Source organism: Panicum virgatum, chromosome 7K (genome assembly GCF_016808335.1).
Source record: "Panicum virgatum strain AP13 chromosome 7K, P.virgatum_v5, whole genome shotgun sequence".
In the NCBI taxonomy this organism is placed as follows: Eukaryota; Viridiplantae; Streptophyta; class Magnoliopsida; order Poales; family Poaceae; genus Panicum; species Panicum virgatum.
Genome location: NC_053142.1, coordinates 14,521,992 through 14,544,121, shown reverse-complemented (window position 1 = coordinate 14,544,121; position 22,130 = coordinate 14,521,992). Strand labels below are relative to the sequence as shown.

Below are 22,130 nucleotides of genomic sequence, written 5' to 3'. Positions count from 1 at the left end.
TGTGCATCTGCCGCTGGTACTTTGCCAGGTGATTCCCTAATAAAATTGTATTTTTGTTCCTTCGGCGAATTTAGAATCGATGAAACCATCTTGTGACCCTTAGTTTGGTGAACTAGATCTGCTATTTGTTGCAGTGGCATGTCTCTATGGTGTTCTCAGGATCACCCAGCGCCCTTAGTTGTGTGCAGCAGTAGGTGCCGGCGGCGGAAGGTTAACGCCGGCGATTCATCCTCATGGGCGTCTCTGCACGAGGATTTGGTGAGCCTAATCGGATGGCGAGTGCAAGCCAGCGACTTTCGTGATTACATCTGCTTCTGAGCTATATGTCCCCACTGGCGGTCCAGCACTACTTGCCCGCGTGGCCGCAGCATCCTTGACCCGCGCTTCTATCCGCACGGGTGGATGCTGCTGCCCGAGGGCCGCGGCCTCTACCCAGGCCACGGTAAGCTCCGTGGCTACGTCGGATTCTTCAACCTGTCAACTGGTGCCTTCGTCCGCGTCAGGCTGCCCCTTTTTAAGGATCACTGCGTCCGCTACTCCGTCGATGGCATCCTCCTGCTGCAGAGGGACCATGACACTGCCATCCGCCTCCTTCACCCCTTCACCGGTGATACCGCAGAGTTCCCACCGCTGGAGACCCTCTTGCCGCAAGTGCGTTGCCGCTCGGAGGGGTCTCGGTGGTACTCTCTTAGAAATATCTGTGGTGCCAGCATCAGCGTGGGTGCAGATGGACTCGTCAGAGTAATGATGCGGCCAAATGACGTGTGGAATATATGTTTTGCTACCTCTGGTGATCAGCAATGGAGGGTCACAACAACCTTGGAGCGCAGCAAGCTTTCTTCTACATTGCCATTCCAAGGAAAGCTTTATGTGTTGCTGTGACCTAATTCAGTGAGAGGTGAGCATGAAGTCATACAGATCGACCTACCCCAGCAGGAAGGTATGGACATTGGCTCTTTATCGGAGCCATCACCAAAGTTGATTGCAAAATTTAAATGGCCAACAAGCGATGAAAGCTATTCATTGTATTACTACCGTCTGATAGAATGCAACTCAGAGATTTTGGTGATTAGCACAAAATGGGATGCAGTTTACTATTCAGTTTACAGGCTAGCTGATCTTATGCTGGGAAGGATTGTCCATGTGACATCCATAGATGGCAGTGCACCCTTCATTGGTAGGAGGTCACTCTGTGTCAGCTCTAAGGTGTTCCCTACCATTGTTCCTGATACCATTGTCATGCGAGAGACCAAAATTTATCTTAGTCAATACCACCTCTGTAATGTCACATTATCACAAGCAACAGACGGAGTAATTGCAGAAGAAAAAGATATTCCAGGTCCTTATAGCATCATGTGCCATATCATAACCTGTTGCTCTCCTTCATACTGGTAGGTGCCCAGTTTTCAATCTTTGTTCTAGTAAACTGCGATTGTTCCTTTCACTTGATCATTTTATTTATGTTGCTATGCAAGCTCACTCCCTCCCTCCCCCTTTCCTCTCTGCTGTAGGAACAAAGGGAAGATATTATGTAAGGAGTTGCCCACATGGAAGGTGAAGAAAAAATTTCGTTATGGGGTGAGTCTCACCTATAGTGCAATGATTCTGTTGTATTTTATTTATGCATATTTAGGTTTTACTGCTGGGGATGCCATATTTCACTAAATAAAAGCTTGCCATTTTTTGCTGAAAGACACAAAAAAACTCATCTTTGCTGCAGAACACAATAAACATGGTTTAATGTCCTCAATGGGTTTTTTTTAAAACATTTACTAGAGGACAATTAATCCTGTGTAGCAGCAAATATACAAAATGTTATATTAGTGTCTAGTAGCAAAGTTTTTTTTTATTGCAGCAAGAGTGACATATTTCACTAAATTCTTCTCTACAAAGGCTCACCACAGTTAATTATTTTCTTGGGATTTATAAAGTATCAAGTGACAAAGAGCAGTCTCAAATTGCTTTTAATTGTATCATGTGGCAATATGTACTCATACGACATAACCTTTCTCTACTGGGGTTGGTAAACTGCCAAAAAATTGTCACACCCCAATTTTCAAGTTTGGTGAAAACCATGTCATTAAGTCATCATTAGTATCTTGTGTCCATAGTTTACAAAAAGATTTCAAATTTCCTTGAAAATTTCCAAATTCGGCCAAATTCGGTTCAAATTCGACCCTTCTTAAGGAACTCAAAATTTCTCTATAACAAGTGCACCTCCGAAAAATATGTGTGCTTGTCATCGAACACGTGCTACTCAGTCAAAATTTCATCCCAAGTGGAGCTCGTTTGATCCCCCAAATAAATCCCGGAAGTTTGAATTCCTTCCATTTTCAAAATTAAAAATCTTGAATTCTGTGAACTTTCATGAGACAAGACCACCATGGTTGTGTTCATCTCCCTCTACTCTATCAACCTACCAAGTTTCATAATTTTTAGGCAAGTTTTACCCCCTCAATTCAAGGTCCAAAGTTTGTGGAAAACTTGTTTTCGAAAAATCCAAAAAAAAAGAGAAATCGCACTGTTCACTGTGGAGGAGGCCGCTGGACGTGTTCGTTCTCTGGTGAGCACAGACATCGCCGGAGTGTCTGGGGTTTGTGTCTGGGCTCTCCAGAGGCTTGGGGTGGACCGTGAGCTTATCTACTCGGTCTCCAAGCGTTCACTCTCGCACGTTTTGCCGTTCCCCATTTGCAAACCCTAAACTTTCATTCCCGTGCTCCCGTGGCCGTCGCCGCCGCCGGCTAAAATTGGTCGCCGTCGTCCCTCCTCCGGCTGAGCCGCCTTGCCGGTGAGCTCCCTCACCCTCGCGTGAACCTCCCGGTCCTTTCCCTTCCCTCTCTCTCCCCTCCTGCTCTTCTCCCCGCGCGGGCTTCCCCCGCCGCCCTCCTTCCCTGGCCGGGGATGGGCTCCCCAAAGCCTCGGCGAGCTTCCCGCGCCGCCCTCCTTCCCCCGCCGGTGGGCCCCGGGCCGTGCCCCTACCGCTTCCCTCCGGCGGGCTCCTTCCCTGCGCGCGCAGGAGGGCTGGAGGTGGAAGAAGGCCCCCTTGGCATGGGCCCGGCCGCGTGGCGCACGCCGGTTGGCCGAATTTCCCGTGTGCACCTTGGGTACTCGTAGCAATTTCCTTTCTAGGGTTTGGGTAACCCTAGCATTTTTCTCCGATGTTTTGAATCTCCAAATTTTGAACCAAACTTGTAAAATTTGTATCTTTAGCTAGGAAGTTCCAAAATTAGTGATTCAAGTTTTGTTGTGACCCTTGCGTCATCCTCTATCTAATGATGCTACCCTTTTTCATGGCAAAGTTATTTTCATACCTTGTTCCATATGATCTTTGGAATCTCTGTCAGTGTCATTTGAGCTCCATAATGATCTTCAAAAGTCTTGGAAAATTTCCCATAAATCTTGTATGCCGTAAGTAGCTCACCATAAAATTGGCTCATATAGTTGAAGTAATTTGATCCTTGTTTTGATATAGTAGCTTTAATTAGAGTTTAAATTTGATCTTTTTGCCATGTTTAATCCGTATATGCTAAATTAGTGAAACCACCTCTAAAATTCCTAGTTTTTGTTGCTCTTTAAGGAAAAAATAGGTTATGCTCTGTTTTCAAGGTTTTAATTTCAAACCCTAGTTCATACGGTCGTTTTACCGTACGAATTCGAAATCGTATCGTAGTTTTTCATGTTCGTATAGGTTCCAATTCCGTTTTTCTTCGTAACCTTAGTTTTCTCCTATGCTTGCATCCTTATGCATCCTAGCATCATGTCACATCATGGCATGCACTCATTCTTATCTCATTGCACCCGTTAGCGAACGTGGAGTCCGAACCCGTCGCCGAGGAACCCGGAAACAAGAACAACGCGGATTTCGCAAGTGATGTAGTAGATCCTGCAGTTGATCAAGACAAGCACCTATCATCCTATATTCCTCACTTTCTGAATGATAATGATGCTTAGACCTTATATGTAATCACATGTGGGTGCATTAGAATTGTGGGTTGGTTTTAACCCTAAGAACTGCATTTTCCTCTCTTAGAGATTTAAGGATACCCCAGGTAATCCTAGTAGCTCACTTGGTCAAACACTAAAATGTGACCCGCTAAAATAGTGCTTAGCCATGCTAAATGACGGTAGAAGTCGGCTGATCGGGTGTTGGCCGTCAGTCGCATTGTTAGGTTTTTTCCAACAATTCTTATAGCCTGGATCATGTGGCTTGGTTAATAAAATGTTGTAGATGGTTGAGCGAGGGTAGTTATGCCGGTCTTCTTGGATTTGCCTTTGCTTTTCCCGGTCCTCGCTCGATCGCTTAAGGACCGTTTTGATGTTTTCAATTTCTTGAGCAATGTGTTACTTATCGTACCACCACATGCCAGTGCGAATTTGGCAAGCCTTTCTCAACATGCCTTGGATATTTGGTGCGTCGACTCGACTTGAGTGGATAGCTATCCCGGTGCAAAGTGTCCAAATCGCCACGGCAGTGGGAGTTGGCCTTTGGCTCATGTTTGGGGATTTACATTAAATATTTTGGACATGTGTGAGAATTGTTGGTGCATGACTCACGTTGGGTGATATGCATCGTGTGGGTAAAGAGGTACATCTCTCGGGAGTTTTAAATCTGTTGCAATAGCCGAGCCATCGGTTAAATGGCTAGCTCGAGTTTTGGATCTCGTAGATGATCTTTGTGGTATGGTGCTTGGTGAAGCATGTATGGCCTAAGCGTGGAGCTTGGGATTGATCCTTTGGCTTAATTCTGGATGATGAGAAACATCTTGGGCTAATGGGATAAGTTGTAATAATGAACTCATATGTGCTACTTCAAGTCCTATTACATTGCTATGCTCATGCAATCAATTCTTTAAAAACTATTCTAATGCCTTCCTTGTCCAATGCCATGCATATTCCTTGCTTATATTATTGGGTAAGTCTGGAGAGTACCTTCGTACTCATGTGCTATTGTTGAGTGTTTTTAGATGCAGCAATCCTTGTGTGTATGATTCTTCTACGAGGCAGATGTGCAAGACGGCGGCGAAGAATAGTTTGCTTGTCCAAAGTGTTGCCTGGGGTGGGGTTCCCACGTAATTCCGCTACACCATAAGTAAATTTATGAATGTTGTATTAATCATCGTTGGTGCAAAACTTCACTTTGCAATAGCTTGAATTCATTTGTATATTTGATGTAATATCAACTTTGTAATAACCTTTTCTCGCACTTGAACTTATTTCATGCATTATGTGTATATCTTGTCCGATGCGATTTTGTGATTTTGAACTATTGTTGGAATTTCTGGTATTCCGATTTGAAGTTCGGGTACGAGAAAGTTTTGAATGGTTATTTTCCTGTGCGAATCTGAAATCGGATGATCCGAATTGCAATTAGCACGGAGGTTTGCTCATATGGGCTTTCTTCTGTACGAACTTGCAATCGAGTCGTCCGGATTGAGATTCGGACACGAAAATTTTCATACGAACGCTTTCGTGACCGTACTTCGAACAGGAAAGGCCGATAATTCCGGATTAGTTTAGAATCACAAGAGAGGACCTCACAAAAATTGTCTGTATTCACCAGTGGTGCTTGCCTACTTTGTCAAAAATGAACTGATCTTTTTATTGGTATTGGTTATAATTATTACTTAGTGTTGTTATGAAGATAAAATGTTTAGGTAAAATTATTAACATGTTATAAATTTTGGCTACAAAATGAACATATCCAATGAGAAAAATAAGATGTTCTCAGTTCAGTTTTGTATTTGCATTTCACCACACATGGACTTTTATTAATCACAACCATAGGCACAGAAATCTTTCAGCCAGGTCGTGAGTGTCTAAAAAGTAAAACATGGGTTCAAGGGGTAGTCCAAACTAATCTGATTTGATGAATTTTTTTATGCCACGTGTTTTTAGTTACAGAAAATAAATAGAGTATTATAAAAACAAAAAAGTACAAGACACATTAAATTGTTCAGCGTCCATTGAGCCTAATAGCCACTAACTTAACCCTAACAACATCTACTAGGCCTTCTCCCTTGTTGCTCTCTTCCTCACCTCCTGTCATGTGCTATGGGTTAATTTTAGGTGGTGGCTGATAGTCCTAAAGTCGCATACTCCTGTTTGCTGGTTGTAGGTAGTGGTATTCTTGTTCAACGCTGCTTCCCACATCGAAGCAACAGTAAGGCCTATCATTTTCCTTTCCTTTCCTTTCCTTTCCTCCACAGTTTTTTGATGAGCCCATCGATCCATGGTATGTCTTTCTGCAACTCAAGTGACGACCTAAGCAGAAACGAGATGTTTGATGATGTTCTAGGACCATGGAACATGCCTTGACCCAGACCCCTGTGACCAACCTTTGGTGCATGCAGGATTGCAGGTTGAAAATGATCTCACAACAACATTGAACTTAGGTTTCATGAAAAATATTTCTAATCCATAGAGCAGGAAAGTAATACTAATGGCCTTGATGTCAAGCTGCAATACAATTCGATCAACTATCCTTCTACCTGAACGCAGAGAGCATCTATGTTCAGTGCACTGTCTTCTTAGCTACCTCTCCAAGCATTGCAGCCACAATTAGCATGCACTGAAATTTAGTATTGGCTGACATTTCTAGTTTCTTCACTTTTTTATCACTGACTTTTTTTTTCCTCGAACGTGTCTAGTCACTCACACTATAACTTATTACCCCTTTTTTAACTTATTTTTTTGAACTTGATGATGAATTTAATTATCAAAGAGAAATGCATTAACACCTACAATTTCTAGAATCTCAATCTCGTTATGACCTATTACCATGTTTATTGAAAAGAAATTATTAACAACTACAATTTCAAACAATAGAACTATCAAAAAATATATATCTAATCTAATGAATGCAGTTTAATGTTGTAGATGTTTGTGCATTTGTTCTTTAGACTTTGGTCAAAGGTTAGAGAAGTTTGATCTAGGACAAAGCTAAAATAGCTTCAATTTGGAACGGAGGTAGTATTAGTGGTGATTGTCTCTTTTGTCAGAATATAGAGAAGAAAAGCTTTGTTTGTATTTGTTACTCCCTTCATTCCAAATTACAAGTCTCTAGGTACATAGCTTTTGCTATGCATATATATATATGTATACATTATGTCTAGATACATTGCTTTTGCTGAGTCAGAATGACTTGTAATTTGGAACAAAGGGCGTACAAACCATTGTCATAATGCATATGAATTGTTTGGTCACATTGCTTACATGTGTTTCTGGCCTATATGGAAGAAACATATTCAGTGAGGAAAATAAGATTATTACATGTTCATTGTAACACCCCGTGTTATTAAACCCAATTAAAATCTTAATCACACCTGCTTTTGCATAATCAGGGCATGTTTAAATTTAAAAGCAATTTGAGTTTCAATTTTAATTTAGAAATAACTCTCAAAATTTGAACTGAACTCAAAATTTTATCCAAATAAAACTTGTGGCTTAAAATTTTCTCTACAACTTTTGTGTTTCGTCAAACCTCAGATTTTTACTTTTGAGGCTTGGTCAAACTGAGTTTTCAAAATTTGAATTTGATCCAAATTTATTCAAAAATGGCACCTTCTCAAGAAACTCCAAAATTTCCTATAACAAGTACCCCTCCAAAAATTCTGTGATGTTTCTCTTGTCAAATAAAGATTTTACAAATTTTTCAATGATTTTATCTCAAGTTTAAGCTCCTCAAATAATTCCTCAAAGTTGGAATTTTTGTCAACTTGGAAAGGCCATATCTTGAATTCTGTTTCTTTTCAAGCCTTGAAATTTTGCCTGAGTACTCTCTGTTTTCCAAGATCTATCCAAAGAGTATTTTTGCACAATTTTTGGAATCCATTTGATCCACCAAATTCGAGTTTGAATTCTGCTGTTTCAAAAATCACCAAAAAATCACAAACTTCTGCCGGGCCCACTTGTCATCCCTCCGAGCCAGATATTTTTGGACGACCCCAATATTTCTCCCCTCGATCCTCTCTCCTCTGCTCACTCCCGTGCGCGCTCTCCTCCACCATGCCGTGCGCCGGCCCTCCGCCCACCGCCGCCGGCGATGCCCTTCGGCGCCCCTCCTCGCACCGCCGGCCGTCGCCGCAGCGAGCGCCCTCGCGCCTGCACCACGTCCCCCTTCGCTCTCCCTGGCCGCTGATCTCCCTCCGGCGCCCGAGCTTCCCACTGCAGCGCGTGCCTCCCCACGTCCTCTCCGCCACTCTGGCCGCCACCGTCCACCTCCCGCCTCGAGCCCTCGCGGTGAGCATCACCGGCCTACCGGCCATCTCGCCCACCCCTCGCCCTCTTGCCTCACCGCTCCGACCGCCGCCTCCACGGCCGCCCGCCGCCGCCGGCCGTGGCGCACGTCGCCAGCCCGCCTCGGCCCTCCTTCGGCCGAGCCGAGACCGCCCCAGCCTTCCCCGCGCCGCCCTCTCTCTTCCCGGCCTGCCAGCCTTGCCCGCCGCGCTGAAGCTCGCCGCCGGTGCGAGCTCAGCTCGCCGGCCATGGCGCCCGGCCGCCTGGCTCCGCCGCCCGAGCCGCTTCTCCCCGATGGCCTGCCTCGGCCCAGCGCTCCGGCCCACCTCGCGCTCGGCCCGACCTGCCAGCCCAACCAAGCCAGGCCGCCCGCACCTCCCCCTTGGGCCGCCTCCTGCCCCCGGCCCGAGCCACCCCGCGGCCCACCACCGCGCGCCTCCGGCCCGCCCCGCTCCCCCTCACGGCCCGATCGCCCCCACTCGCCCTCGGGGCCGCCTCCCGGTAGTGGGCCCAATTTCCCGAGCCGGCCCACTGTTGTTTTCAACCTTTTATCTTTTAATTAATTCCAGAAATTGCATATGTCTTCCAAAAATTCACCAAAAATATTTCCTTTGATCCAAAATTCATGAAATTTTTATGGTGTACTCCTCATACCATGATCTATCATCCTGTAATTTTTTCGCACATGAAAATGATTTATTTCTGCAGGAAAAATTCTGAAGGTTTAAATAATCTTTTCTTTGTGTATAAATGTTTAGAGTCTTCTGAAAAATATGCAAAAATGTTATTTAATCTCCTTGTAATATGTTGGATCTGTACAAAATTTATCACTGCATGAAAATCATTTTTCATAGGTTAAATGCAATAAATACATTTTCTTGTCTTGAAAATTGTTATTTTCTTTGTAATTTAATTGTTTATCTTGAGTGCATCAAACCTTCACTAAAAATGTATTAAGTAAAGATGTTTCACCACAAAAATTTCTCAAGACCAGAAACCCTAATTAAACATTTTAATTGAATTTTTGTTTAACTTTGTATACTTGTTCTAATTAATTAAATTAGTTTCTGTTTTCCAAAATTAATGAAAATTTGTCAATAATTGTTTTATATTCTTTAAATGCCAGAAAAATTGTCAAACTTATTTACACATTTTTAGAAAATAAATTCCCTTAAAATATGGCTTCTTTTATTTAAAATTCAATTTGAATTCCAAATTCAAATTCCAAATTTCAACTCATGCATTCATGGCATTGCCTTGCACTATGCAAATCATGGTGTGTTAACTTTGCTCTAATCCTCGACCCTCTTGTTTCGCCTTCGGCTTGTAACCTCAAAAATCTTTAATACGCTACGTAGGTTCCAACGCTTCTGACGCGCAGACGCTTCGTCTGAACAGGATCCAGAAGGCGTACCTGAGAAGATGGTGTTGCTGTTACGGAAGAGTCCATGCTTGAAGACCCAACTAACCCTCCGTCGTCTTCCTTTTCGGTTCAAGGCAAGCCCCGGTGCATCACCTCTATTTAAGCTAGGTTTATATATATGCATTGTATATGTCCATACTATGTTGTGCATTTATGTGGTCTAGGAGTTGATTGAGAACCTTTGCATGAGCCAACCTACATATACTCGTACCCATCCTGTTGTAGTATGTGTAGGACACGTTTTCATATGCTATGGCTTTGCAAACGGTAGAAGTCGATGGTTGGATTGTCAGTCCGCTATCGCGAGATATAGGTTATTTTTGTATTTTTGAAACTGAGAAACCTGAATTATTTTGACATGAACGGAGATATGAAATTGAGGTTCGAGCGAGTGCGTGAATGATATGGAACACGGTTCGCATATCAGCCTCGTTTGACCGATTAAGGACTGGACGCGACGTTGCTCACACCGAGTTAGAACAGTACCAATTGCATACCACTGCCTACGGGCGGGAAACCTATGTAACTCCGTGGAGGGTTACGAGGTGAAGACCTGGAACGCGCTCCGCCCTGTAGGTGGATCTGGTTGCGTGGAGTAGTATGGCGCAGAAGCTTGCGTAAGTGTGGTTCGAGTCCCACTGCGGAGTGGAGTCGTTACTTCAGGGGTTGAGCGGTTGCAATGACATTTCGTAACTCGCGGTGTGAATGGTGGCCGCGGTGCATGGAGATGCAACGTGTCGTGCAATGGGTTAATCTTGCAAGATTTAAAATCGATTCGAATCGCCGTACTCTCGGCACAGAGAAACTTGGTCCCTCAGCATGACTTCGTAGTAACAATGAGAATAGGAAGGAATGATGTTTATGATGATGGTTTGAATTACAATCAAATTTGATTGAACTTGTTTGAATCTTAGTCCAGGTGCAAAACTTACAACTATAGGTTAATCACTTAATTGCTGCTAAAACTTGAAATAAGGATTGATCATTAGTAAGCTGTAGGCTTTTTAGGTCAGATTCCACTCAAAAATTATCCAGCATACCCTTGAAAGTCGGACCATTAATTATAAGTCCTAGTCGGGTAAGTCTTGCTGAGTGTCCCCACTCAAGCTTGTTTATTTAACGTTTTTAGATTTCTAACCGAAGGAGTTGCTTCAAGCTACCCCGACAACGAAGGCGTTTGGCGTGAAGAGTTACATGTCTCGCTGGGCTCAAGACGGTAATTGTAAGTTCGGTTCACGTATTTTCTGTTACGACATTTATTTCTTGCTGTAAGTTCTTCCGCTGCTAGTGAGACTCTGAATATAATTGGAACATCTGAATTCGTTATGTATGGATGTAATATAATGGTTGGACGAGTTGTGATGTGCAACAGGCCGCAGTTGCGGTAACACTGTGTTAGATCCTGAGGCTTGAACAGCTCCGGACCTGAATTGGTTCCGAAAAACCCCCAGATTTGAACTGTTTCACGTGTGCGCGATGCAGAACACTGTAAAGTGTGGGCCCGCACACTTGAGCCAGTTTTAGTTTGGGCGGGGCTGTTGCATTCATCGTTGCATTTGCACTTAAACAAACAAATGGACTATTAGTTATAGGTGAAAATGGTCTCACATCTGGTTGTGGAGAGCTACCAAAGGACATAGAAATAATGGCCTTGATATACGAGAACACAACACAATCGGGTCAGCCACCAATCCACCTAAAGCACAGAGCATTCAGAACGCCGAGCATTGCAACCACAATTAGACCCAGTTGAAGTTTAGTCACAGTTGTCGTTTATTATTGTAGTGACGCCTCTATTTGAGTCATAAATGACTTTACCTTGCATTATATTTTTGTTCGTGGTGTAACTAGCAAAGAGAAAGCAAGGTTTCTCAGATTCTCTCTTATATTTCAGTTGGTACAATCACTGACTTATGCATACTTTTCTACTCGTATTATCCCAGGCATAAATGGGTTACTGCACCATGATGGGTTACTGCCGCCTGGTTTCCCGACTGCTTTTATCTATCTAGTTATATTATCGTTGTCTCTGATATATGCTTTTTCTGCACTGTAATAAGTTATTATATTATCGTTGTGTGTCTCTGATAGATGTTTTTATGCACTGTAATAAATTATTATATTATTATCATTGTGTGTCTCTGATAGATGTTTATCTGCACAATAAATTATTAAATTATTATCATTGTGCATCTCTGATGTGTTTCTGCACTGTAATAAATTATTATCATTTCCAAACAGCTAATTTCACTATGGCAGTTGCCTTCGTACCTGCCGTTACTGTTTAATTATTTTTTAGAAAAGCCTAAGAGCATGTACAGCCCATCGGTTCGACCCGTCTGCATCTTGGTATATTTCCAAGAAGCCCCCTCACGAACAGGAATCCAGACGAGGTCGCGTCTCACGAGATACAGTGGACCACAAAACTGAGCGGTGCACTGTAGCACCGCTATCCACCGCGCGCGGGCCTGGGAGAGCGGAGAGGAGAGAGGGGATACGGAGCCCGCGCCTCGCCGTCCGCCACTGCCCGGCCTCGCCGTCCACTGCCGTGAGCCGCCACGTCCGTCGCCGTCCCGCCGTGTTGTCGACGACGAGGGAGCCCGCCCAGGTCCGACCTCGGCGGTTCGCGGGGTGTGTGGAGGAGGCGAGGTAGTGGGCGGAGGCCGAGGCAAGTCGCCGGCGAGAGGCGAAGTCACCGACGAGGTCGCGGCGAGGTCGGGAGGCGGCGACTTCGCGACTTTGGCGGCGGGCGAGGGCTGAGGGGCGAGGGCGGAGGCCCGAGGCGCGAGGGTGGAGGGGGTCGGCCGGCGAGGCGTCGTCGCGGTGGGCGGAGGAGGTCGGCCGGTGCCGGATCTGGCGAGCGCTGCCTGGATTCGGTGAGTGCCGGGTGCCCGCGTCTCGTGCGGGGATGACGACGGTGGAGGGGAAGGAGAGGGGAGGGTAATAAAAAATAAAAATATTGGATTTAGAGGTCCGATTTAGAGGTCCACGTCCACACACGAACTGAACTGGAAGTACAGAATCTTTTGGAGAGTGTGCTGATTATTCCATTAGAGGTCGAATTTAGAGGTCGATGAGTGCGGACAGCCTGAGCTGTGTTTCTCCCAGGTGATTAAACTATTCTGATGACACACATTGTTCATGAGCATCTTCCCTCTTTGTTTGTGCCCTTTCTTCTTTGGCATCTTCTGATTCTTGTTCAGGTCAATGGCAAATGCTAGTCAAAATTATCGTCTCTTTCCTCAGAACTACTAGTACTAGTGGTCAATTCTTTTGGGGGTCTGAAACTTTGGAAGTACTAGTGATCTCGTTCTCGTTCAGCAGTTGATAATTGGCAGAAAGGCTCGGCCAAAGGAAGAATCATGGTTGGGATGCATGTCACTTTTATGTGTGTTCATACTTGTAGATCAGAAGTTCTGTCTCTATGTTTTAGCATCGTCGACTTGCAGATCAGTTAAGCCTCTGTAAATGGTTTTTGAGGTGTTAGCAGACTTGTCTGAATGTCTGTTAAATTCCCAGTGCTATTCTTTGTCAGGGAACGTTTGAACTCCTTCATTTTTGTTTGGCTGGCACAATATTGCTGGCTGTTGAAGTGCTAGTTGTTACCAGCCTTTCGGTTTAGTAAACCAAGTACTAGCTTGTTTTCAGATTCTGAAAATACAGAAACCAAGTACTAGCTTATCCACAAGTGTTAACTGTTTTCAGATTCTGAAAATATAGAGTTTAGTAAACCAAGTACTTTCAGCATTGGTCGGCTTCAGTGTGAATGGTTGCTTGATAGTGTGCACTGCTTGCTGAATGCTGATAGTGTGAAAAAGTGATGGTTTTAAAAAAAATATTGCAATCATATTGAATGAATTTATGTTTGATTTGTTTTGTATCAACTAGTAACACAATGGTCTATAAGAATGATATTCATAATTGATCATGGCAATATGTAAGCATTAAATCGCTTGCCGACAGTTAAACAGACGACTCATGTCTGTGGGTTGTATAACATGTATGTTTAGTTGTGTAGATAGGTCCCTGTCTGTGAGCTGTACATGCCCTAATATTGGGAATGACCTTTTGTTCCTTACACCTGCCAGTCGAGCCAAACCTCCAATGCCCTGTGGGCGGGCGAGACTTTAGAGCCCCGTATGTCAAATACTTGACTACTAATAATAACTGTATGCCAGTGCTAACGCCATGGCGTTATTTCTGTGATGCTTATGACAACTAAACGAAGACACAAGAGATGAAGGGGCATTGGTGATTAAGGAATTAAAAATAATAACAACCGGCAAGGAATCAAACTTGAGCAGATTATGCCAATTTTTACTGAAAAACAAACGTAATTAGCCAACTGTTATTGAAGAAATGGAGTACCAATGCATTATGTGCATTTGAAGGGGATAAAAAGAATATCCATCTCATGTATGGTCTGAGAGATAAGGCTCTAATAAAATAATAAATCCCACAGCCAAACGAAAATAGAATCAAAGCAATTCAAACATCTATAAATCCCACAGCCAAACGAAAAGAAATATGCTGGCAAGCACATCTCAAGGGTTGTGTTGTTGTTCAAAGTGAGCAGCGCTCGTCAGAGCCCCAGTGACCTCCCTGCAAGTATCATCCAGAATGAAAGCCTGCAATGAAAGAGATTCCTTTTTTTAAGAATAGTGCAATCCGTAAAAACTGACCTGATCTCTTCACTTGCCGGGTCAAGTTCCAGTGCCTCCATGAACTCATTAGCTACTCCTTTCTGGTTCTCTAAATAATAAGATACTGGTGAGATTCAATTTGAGTTTGCAAGGCCAAAGTTGTTGCAGGCCAAAGCTAGCATGGCTGAAAAAAGTATTTATGCAGCTGACAAAATTATAGAGAACCATACATTTAAAAAAATGATTTGCACCTAAACCATATAGGGGATTATATAAGCTCGAAACATATATAGTAGGGAATTGTAATTTATGGACTTACTCCTTCAAGGATTCATCGTAGCAGGACGTCTTTATAAACGAGATATTCTTGGTGCTCTTGCCTGTGGGATCTAATTCCTTGTTTGGTTTGGCCAAAAGTCCAGATTTTAGCCATAGGACTGCGAAGTATGACCAGTAACTCAGATCCCACCCAAGGAATAAAAAAAGGAACTTAAAAAACACCTGAATCTTTAAATGCTTTTGGAAATAAAGTTACGCAGGTTACCTCTCTTTAAAGACCATATGGACTCACCTTGCTAACATTGTGCCGCCTCTCTTTAAAAACATTCAACAGAGGTTGTTGTTTAATGCTAAATTATCCGATAAATAGATACAGTTTGATGGCACATCAATGAATCTTGTTCCAATGCAGATAGCTCGCATACCAAGCTGTCCAACCCAACCAGTTCATGTTCATTATCGATCAAAGATTCATTCTCATCAAGCACCACATCTCCAACATATAAAAGATATTTGTTCCGTACACCTCAGTAGAGTCAGTGGTACACCAGGTAAAGTAATACATTCTCCCACATGTTTATATTGACAATAAAAAAACAGCTATGTTGGAAAGGGAATCGAGCATTCACTGCCATCGCACCTGATATATGTCCTCAAAAAGGAATTTCTCTGCTTCACTTGAAAGTAAGCTTGGCCTCACTTCAACCAATGCATCATCCCACTGAAGATAAATAGAATGGAATCATATAAGAGAAGGTGACATTGTTTTAACTTTTAGGGAATAATTCCATCCTGCTTGTATTGCCAATTTCAGAAATCACAAAAAGCTAGATTAAGGAATAATTCCATCCTGCTTGTATTGCCAATTTCAGAAATCAGAAAACCCTAGATGAAGAACAAATTTGAGAAAACATCAAATTCGTGGTGCTGTCCATACCTCAACGTCTCCAGAAACGTGGACTGGGAGGGAGAGGCGAAGGAGGAAGTATGTAGATCGCGGATGGGGAATCACCCTGCTCTTGGCCGACGACGTCGCCACTGCGGTGGATGGACTGTGCATGCCCCTAAGGTGAGCATGGCGGGCGGCAGGGTGATCCCGTCGCGTCAGGTAGTGCTGCGGTGTCAGCCTGGTGGCGTGCTCGCCGAGGGGGACGGCGGCGTTGAAGTAGGCATTGGAGGCATGGACTGAGAGAGGACCTCTTCACAGCAATCCCAAGCAAATCACCACATATAAGCAGCTGTAAGTCAATGCTATTTTTTTCAACAACCATACTTCAGATGCTAATCACCACATATAACCACGAACACAGCAACAACCTACCCACAAGTGAGCTAGCTCAATGACAGGAGCAATCCACTAGAGTTGTCTTTGGCTCTCCGCTGGGGAAGGCACAGGACCCCTTACAAATCACCGGGAGATGGCCAAGAACAATCACCACTCTTGCAATCCTCCTCCACGCCTCCAAGCTGACTAGGTGGCAGCAACCACCAAGAGTAATAAGAAATCCATCGGCAAGAACGATCCCCAAGTGCCACTAGATGCTATCACTCAAGCAAATGAACTTGGATGCACTCAATCTCACTTAGATTATGCAAGCAAGCAAGAGAGATGAGTGGGAGGGAGTTTGCTCAGCTCAAAGGGATGCCACAATGTTCAAATTGTCCAAGAGAATGAGCTAGAGTAGGCCAAAATCTATTCATAGAGGCCCCCAAACTCCACTAGCTGTTATGCACGAAATGCCCATCCGGACTGTCCATCTGGACCAAGTTAGGGGCCGTCTGAACCAAGCCACGCAAGTCCGACAAACCTCGGCCATCCACGTGTCGCCCTCTATTCAACATCGACCGTCAGATCTCAACGGCTACTTTGATCACTTAACTGCGTGTGAACTGGAGCATCTGGACCTGTTGTCGTGTAGGAAAGAGACGAACAGGGGAGGGGCCTTCGGTCCCCGATATGGGCCGAAGGCTTGGTAGAACGTAAGATGGGCCTTCGGGCCCAGATGCGGGCCGAAGGCTTAGACAAGCTGTGTAGTTGTCACTGTATATTCTTCTAATCTCGTTTACAACAGAGGGCAGTGCCCTATTTATAGCCCTAAAAAGGTGGCCTAAGCATAATGTCCTCCGACAACCCCCCTTTTACACCTTTCCGTACTAAAGTCAGCGGTACAGTGGACATTTCCAACCCTACTTTACACGTGTTGATATTACCAGCCGAAGCCATCCTCTCGCCGAAGGGAGCCTTCGGCCATACCCATGGTTCGGTCACGGGCAGACTTCGGCCCAGGTGACCACTGCCGCCGAGGCCGAAGCCGTCTTCTTGCCGATGGGCGCCTTCGGCCGAACCTATGGTTCGGCCGCCAGCGGGCTTCGGCCTAGGCGATCGCTACGCTGAGGCCGAGGCCGATGCTGTCTTCTTCCCGAAGGGCGCATTCGGCCGAACCTATGGTTCGGCCGCCAGCGGGCTTCGGCCCAGGCGACTGTTGTGCCAGGACCGACGCCGTCTTCTTCTCGATGGGCGCCTTCGGCCGAACCTATGGTTCGGCCGCCAGCGGGCTTCAGCCCAGGCGATTGCCTTAAAAAACCTTACCAGGGTGTGTGAAGCAGGGTACGGAGGCCTTTCCTCCAACAGTAGCCCCTCGCAGTTTGGGACTTCCCTTCAGGGGGCCGAAGCTGCGACCCAAAAGGAACGGTCTCCGGGTCCCGCTTCCCCCCCCCCGGGCACCCGAAGGGGAGGTTTTCAAAGGGCGGAAATTTTATTTGATCATTTTATATTGTTTTGTCCATTTCTTAAGATCCGCGTGAAAAAATCTTTGTTCCAGATTCCTTTTTAATGCGGCCTATTTTTCGAAACGGCGCGGCTGTTTCATTTGTTTGTTGTGCTTTCATTTCTCCACTCATCCCACGCGCGCTCGAAGGCTCTCATATGAAGGCTCTCGATCAAAGCTGTCTTCTTTTCTGTTGAGCTTGATTCTTCAGTCATGGCTCCTAAAAGGACGAAAGAGAACCCGCCTCCTACTTTTAGGCTGGGGAGAAGCGCTGTGACGAACAGCGTTCTTGATGACTTAGCCGAACGCGGCTTGATTGTCCGGGAAAGAGCTGCTGCGCCTGATCCTTCGGAGGTGATACCCCATCCCCGCAACAACCAGATCGTGGTTTTCACAGATTATTTTGAAGTAGGCCTTCGACTCCCCTTCAATGTCTTACTAGAGAGGATTCTTTTTAACTTTGAAGTCGATCTTTGCCACCTTTCTCTGAATGCCTTCATTCGGTTAGAGTCGTACATTTGGTCTTTGTACTCGGAGCATTATTCTGTTACTGCCATGGGTTTTACTTTGACTCATTTTTGTATTAAGAAGCCAAAGATAGTGATCGAAGGGGGTGAAGAAAAGGAGCTCCAATTTGGCAGCTGTTACTTTGACAACCGGAACCGCAGGGAACAGCCCGTTCGGGCGTACAAGAACCATTCCGGGAAGCAATGGTGGAAGCGTTGGTTCTAACATGAGGTGCCAGAATCTTCTCGTCTTCATAGAGGCGTTCGGCCAATTAACTTCCTTCGCATGCTGAAGCTAGAAAAGAAGGAGGCAGCTGACACGGCCGGGAAGGTACTCCGCCGAGTGCAGAGGAACCTTGGCGTGCGGGAGCTTTTTGCTGAGTTCCGTGCTGCAGGCATTTTTCCTCTGGCCGCCGAATGGCCCTTCAAGTTCCTTTCCCTGATCGGACTCTTGATGCGAATGAGTTGGCTATGTTCGAATCAACTGGTTGGCCCGAAGGCTTTCTCTGTAAGCTCCTATTCCCTTTGTCTTGTTTTCCCTTCTTTATATTTTTAAGGTATTTATTTGATCGTTCGATTTTTTATGTCTCGTTTTTCAGTGCCTTCGATTGAGGAAGTTGATCAAGAGGTGTCCAGGATGCTAGGTCCTCGTACTGAACAAGAGGATACCGAATGGTGGCAGTTGATCAAGGGTCCTAGGCGCAACCGGGTTTATGAAGCCTTTGGAGTGGAGGTTCTGCCATATCCTGAGTTTCGGGCAAGAGTTAAAAAGAGGGCGGCTAACCGCGATGCTGCTCCTACCACGAAAAAGGCTAGGGCTATCGATTATTGGCTTGATGACGTTGTCAGTGATGAGGATGCGAGTCCTGCGGTAGGGGTTCCGGAAGGTGGCGCTTCGGGAGCTGGTGGTTCGGGCGAAGCTGACGAGAATGCTTATGTACATATCATGAACGATGCCCTTCCAGATCCTGTTGGCGTGAGGGAAGAAGTGGTGCTGACTAGGCAGGAGGATGCCTTGCCTTTTGCAAGTGATGTTGCTGATGTTGCCGAAGGCGCTGTCGCAAGAGAACCTGGGGCTTCGGCTTCTGTGCCCTTGATTGGGGCGGGCACATCTTTTTCACCTTTTGTTGTACGAGGTTTTAGTGATGACGAGGATTTGGAAGATGGTTGTCTTGTTGACCCGTTCCCCGGAGGGGAGATTCCTTCGGTCGAAGGATGCCTTGGCGAGAACCAGGCCGAAGCTGTTGCTGGGAAATACGTTGCCGAAGGAGCCGTTGGTGTTTTACCCGAGGATATCCGTGAGTCGCCTTGTAATATTTTACCATTCGGTCTTTGCCGTCATTTGCCTTACTGTTTGTTTTGATAGCTGGTTCGTCCGCTGCGGTTCCTCGTGACGGGAAGGTCCTCCGCTTCCCGAGTGATCTGCCTTCTACTCCTTGGATCTTAGAGGATTTTAAGCTTCGGGACGAGGTTCAAAGGGAGGTGAGGTATGACGGCCGAGGTTCTTTTGATGCTGGTGTTTCGGCATTATTGAACCAGCTGTCAGCTGACAAACTTGGCAATGCTGAGGCCAAGTTTTCTGTTGTGGTAAGTTTTTACCTTTTGTCTTGGGATTCTATTTTTCTGTTGTTTTTGATGATTTTTCTCTCTAAGGTGGGATGCTCCGGAACTATCGTTTGGAGAGGCTTCGGAGTCGCGAAGAGGAACTGGAGCGAGCACACAAAACCATTGAAGAACTCCAGTCTTCCTGCCGAAGCCTCAGCGAAGACCTGAAGGCGGCCCAATCGAATGCAGCTGATTCTTCGTGTGTTGAGAACCTTAAGGTTCAGTTGGCTGAGGAGAAGCGGAGGCTAGAGCTCGCCGAGGGTCGTTGTAGCCAGGCCGAAGAGGACCTGCGCTTATGCCAAGCTCAGATTTTACAGGAGCGCCAGGACCGTGAAGAGGCCAACTCTGAGCTTACCGCTACCCGGCTTTTGTTAGATCCTGAGAAGGTGGCATGGCAGAAGGCCGAAGAGGAGCTGGAGCGGGTTCGGGCTGCCTTTGGCAAGGCGGAGAAGCAGCTGGCTGATGCCCGCGAAACCATAAAGAAGGTGGTGGTGAAAGAACAAAGCTTGGCAGATTTGGCTCGTCTTGCTGTTTACTCTCTTACGGATGGTCTTCAAGCGGTTGGTGCGGTTCCTTCGGCTCCGGCATCGGACACAGAGTCCAGGCTCCAATGGCTTCGGGCCGTCGGTAGCTGTGTTCGGCAGGCGGCCGATGTCTTCGGAGGTTATTGCGCTCGGGAGTGCTGGAGGGTCGCCTTCGGCCTTCTCAAGCGGCACGGCTCTTCTCTTCCCGAGAACGCTTCCGCCTTTGTGCTTCCGGGCGGAGAACAAGACATGAACGAGCTGACAAAGGCGGGCTTGGCGACCTCCAAGGCTTTTCATTCTGGCTTTTGGAGGGCGCATGGAGGGGCGGTCGTTTGGCGTGCGACGGTTGAGTGTCAGAAGCGTTCTGCTCTTCGGGCGCCAGCTTCGGCTGTTCCTCCGGCCGGCGCCGATGCCCAGGTTTGACACTAAGTCACCTTTTATTGGGCTCGGCATCGGGTTAGTTGTAGGTTAGTTTTAGGGTGTAGCTTGTAACTAGGTCTTTTGAGGCTATCTTTTGTAACTGAATGGTTCTTAATGGAACGGACTTTTGGGGCATCTATGAATGCTTGGTCTCCGGTGCTATGCTCTGTCTCTTTTTTAAGTTGTTGAGGTTTTGTTTTCTAGGATTCTTCTTTTGCTTCACAAGAAAAAGATGGAATACCTAGTTCCAAAGGCCAAAACAACGGGGGTTTTGGTGGTGCTTCGGTGTCGAACTCGGAATAAACCAATTCCGTTCCCGAAGGCGTGGAGGTTCTTGATGTGCTCCCTATCAACATATGGGTTCCCGGCTCTGCTGTCGGAAGCACGGATGAGTCCGTTTTTATCCGTGGAAATGCCTTCTCCCGATGGAAAAAGGTGAATCCCGAAGGCGTTCTAGGAGATTTTCTTCCTGAACACGTGACTCGCCTTCGGAGGCTTCGAGCGGAGGCTGACATTTCTTTTAGGCAGGTAACCGAAGATGTTAAGGCTCAGCGGCGATTTCGATGCCGCTTTGGTGGAGTGATGCCTAGGATTGTAAAAGAGGAGCCCCTTGAGGATCCTCCCACCAACGAAGGTGTCGGTTCAGGGGTTCCTTGTGGCGATCGGCCTTTGGCCTTTCGACAAGGCATGCCAGATTTGGAACCCGATGAAGACCCCTGGCGAGGCATTGCGTTCGGCTCTCGACGCTCTGAAGTGGGTTCTTCTTCGGGGGGTCCTTCTAGTGGCCCCCTCCCTGAGGGTGCAGACGAGGCTCTTTGGGCATCTATTGCTCGGGGGCACCGCAAAATAGCTGCTGTTGAATGGGATTTTCCCGAACATGTATTATACGCTTGTAACTCTGATTCTTCTGATTCAATAGAACCGCCTTCTTGATCTGTTATTATTTTCTTCTGATTGAGCGAGCTTCTCATCTTTTTCTTTTTTTTTTGAAATAAGGTTGCTTCGATGGTATCTTTCCGAAGGGTGCCTTCGGAAATTTTTCTTCGGAACCTTCTTGAGGTCCGGCATCCTGCGAACGAGGACCCATCGACCCTTGCTCGTCTTATGGGTAAGGCACCCTTAGGTATCGCCTGTTCCTTTTGTGAGGGAGGCCAACTGCCTGTGCTCGTCTTACGAAGGTCCTCGGTGCCCTTAGGCCCGGCATCCTGCAAGGGCGGCCGAAGGCCTATGCTCGTCTTACAGGGGTTTTAGCCTTTTTGATTAGGCTTCGGGCAAGCCGATGCCTTCGGCCTGCTGAGCCAAGGGTCGACGCCCTTGCGTTTGTCTCGTATCTGCTGTGTCCCAAAGGGAGCGACCCTTTGGGACGAGTCTCAAAAAAAAGATGCATCATAACAAACGTTGCTATTAGTAGCATTCGGGATACATGATAGTTCAAACTTTAAATTACACATGAAATTTGTGAAGCATGTCGACGTTCCATGTGTGCCGGAGCACATCACCTTCTGGTGTCGCAAGCTTGCAACTACCTGGTCAAAGCATCTCCGTGATGACGAACGGGCCTTCCCACTTGCTCTGCAGCTTTGGGACCATGGCTGCGTTCGCGGAGCGCCGAAGGATGACGTCCCCTGGTTGTAGTGTTACTGGCCGAACCTTCTTATCATAGCTGGTCTTCATTGCTTCCGCGTACTTCTTGAGGTTGTTGACGGCGTTCAACCTTCCTTCTTCGA

The 22,130-nt window shown here is 46.1% G+C and overlaps 1 pseudogene; it reads left to right on the top strand.

Moving 5' to 3' along the window:
* The first annotated feature begins 402 nt into the window (after positions 1–402).
* LOC120639828 lies at positions 403–11,807 on the top strand (annotated as a pseudogene).
* Positions 11,808–22,130: the final 10,323 nt, after the last annotated feature.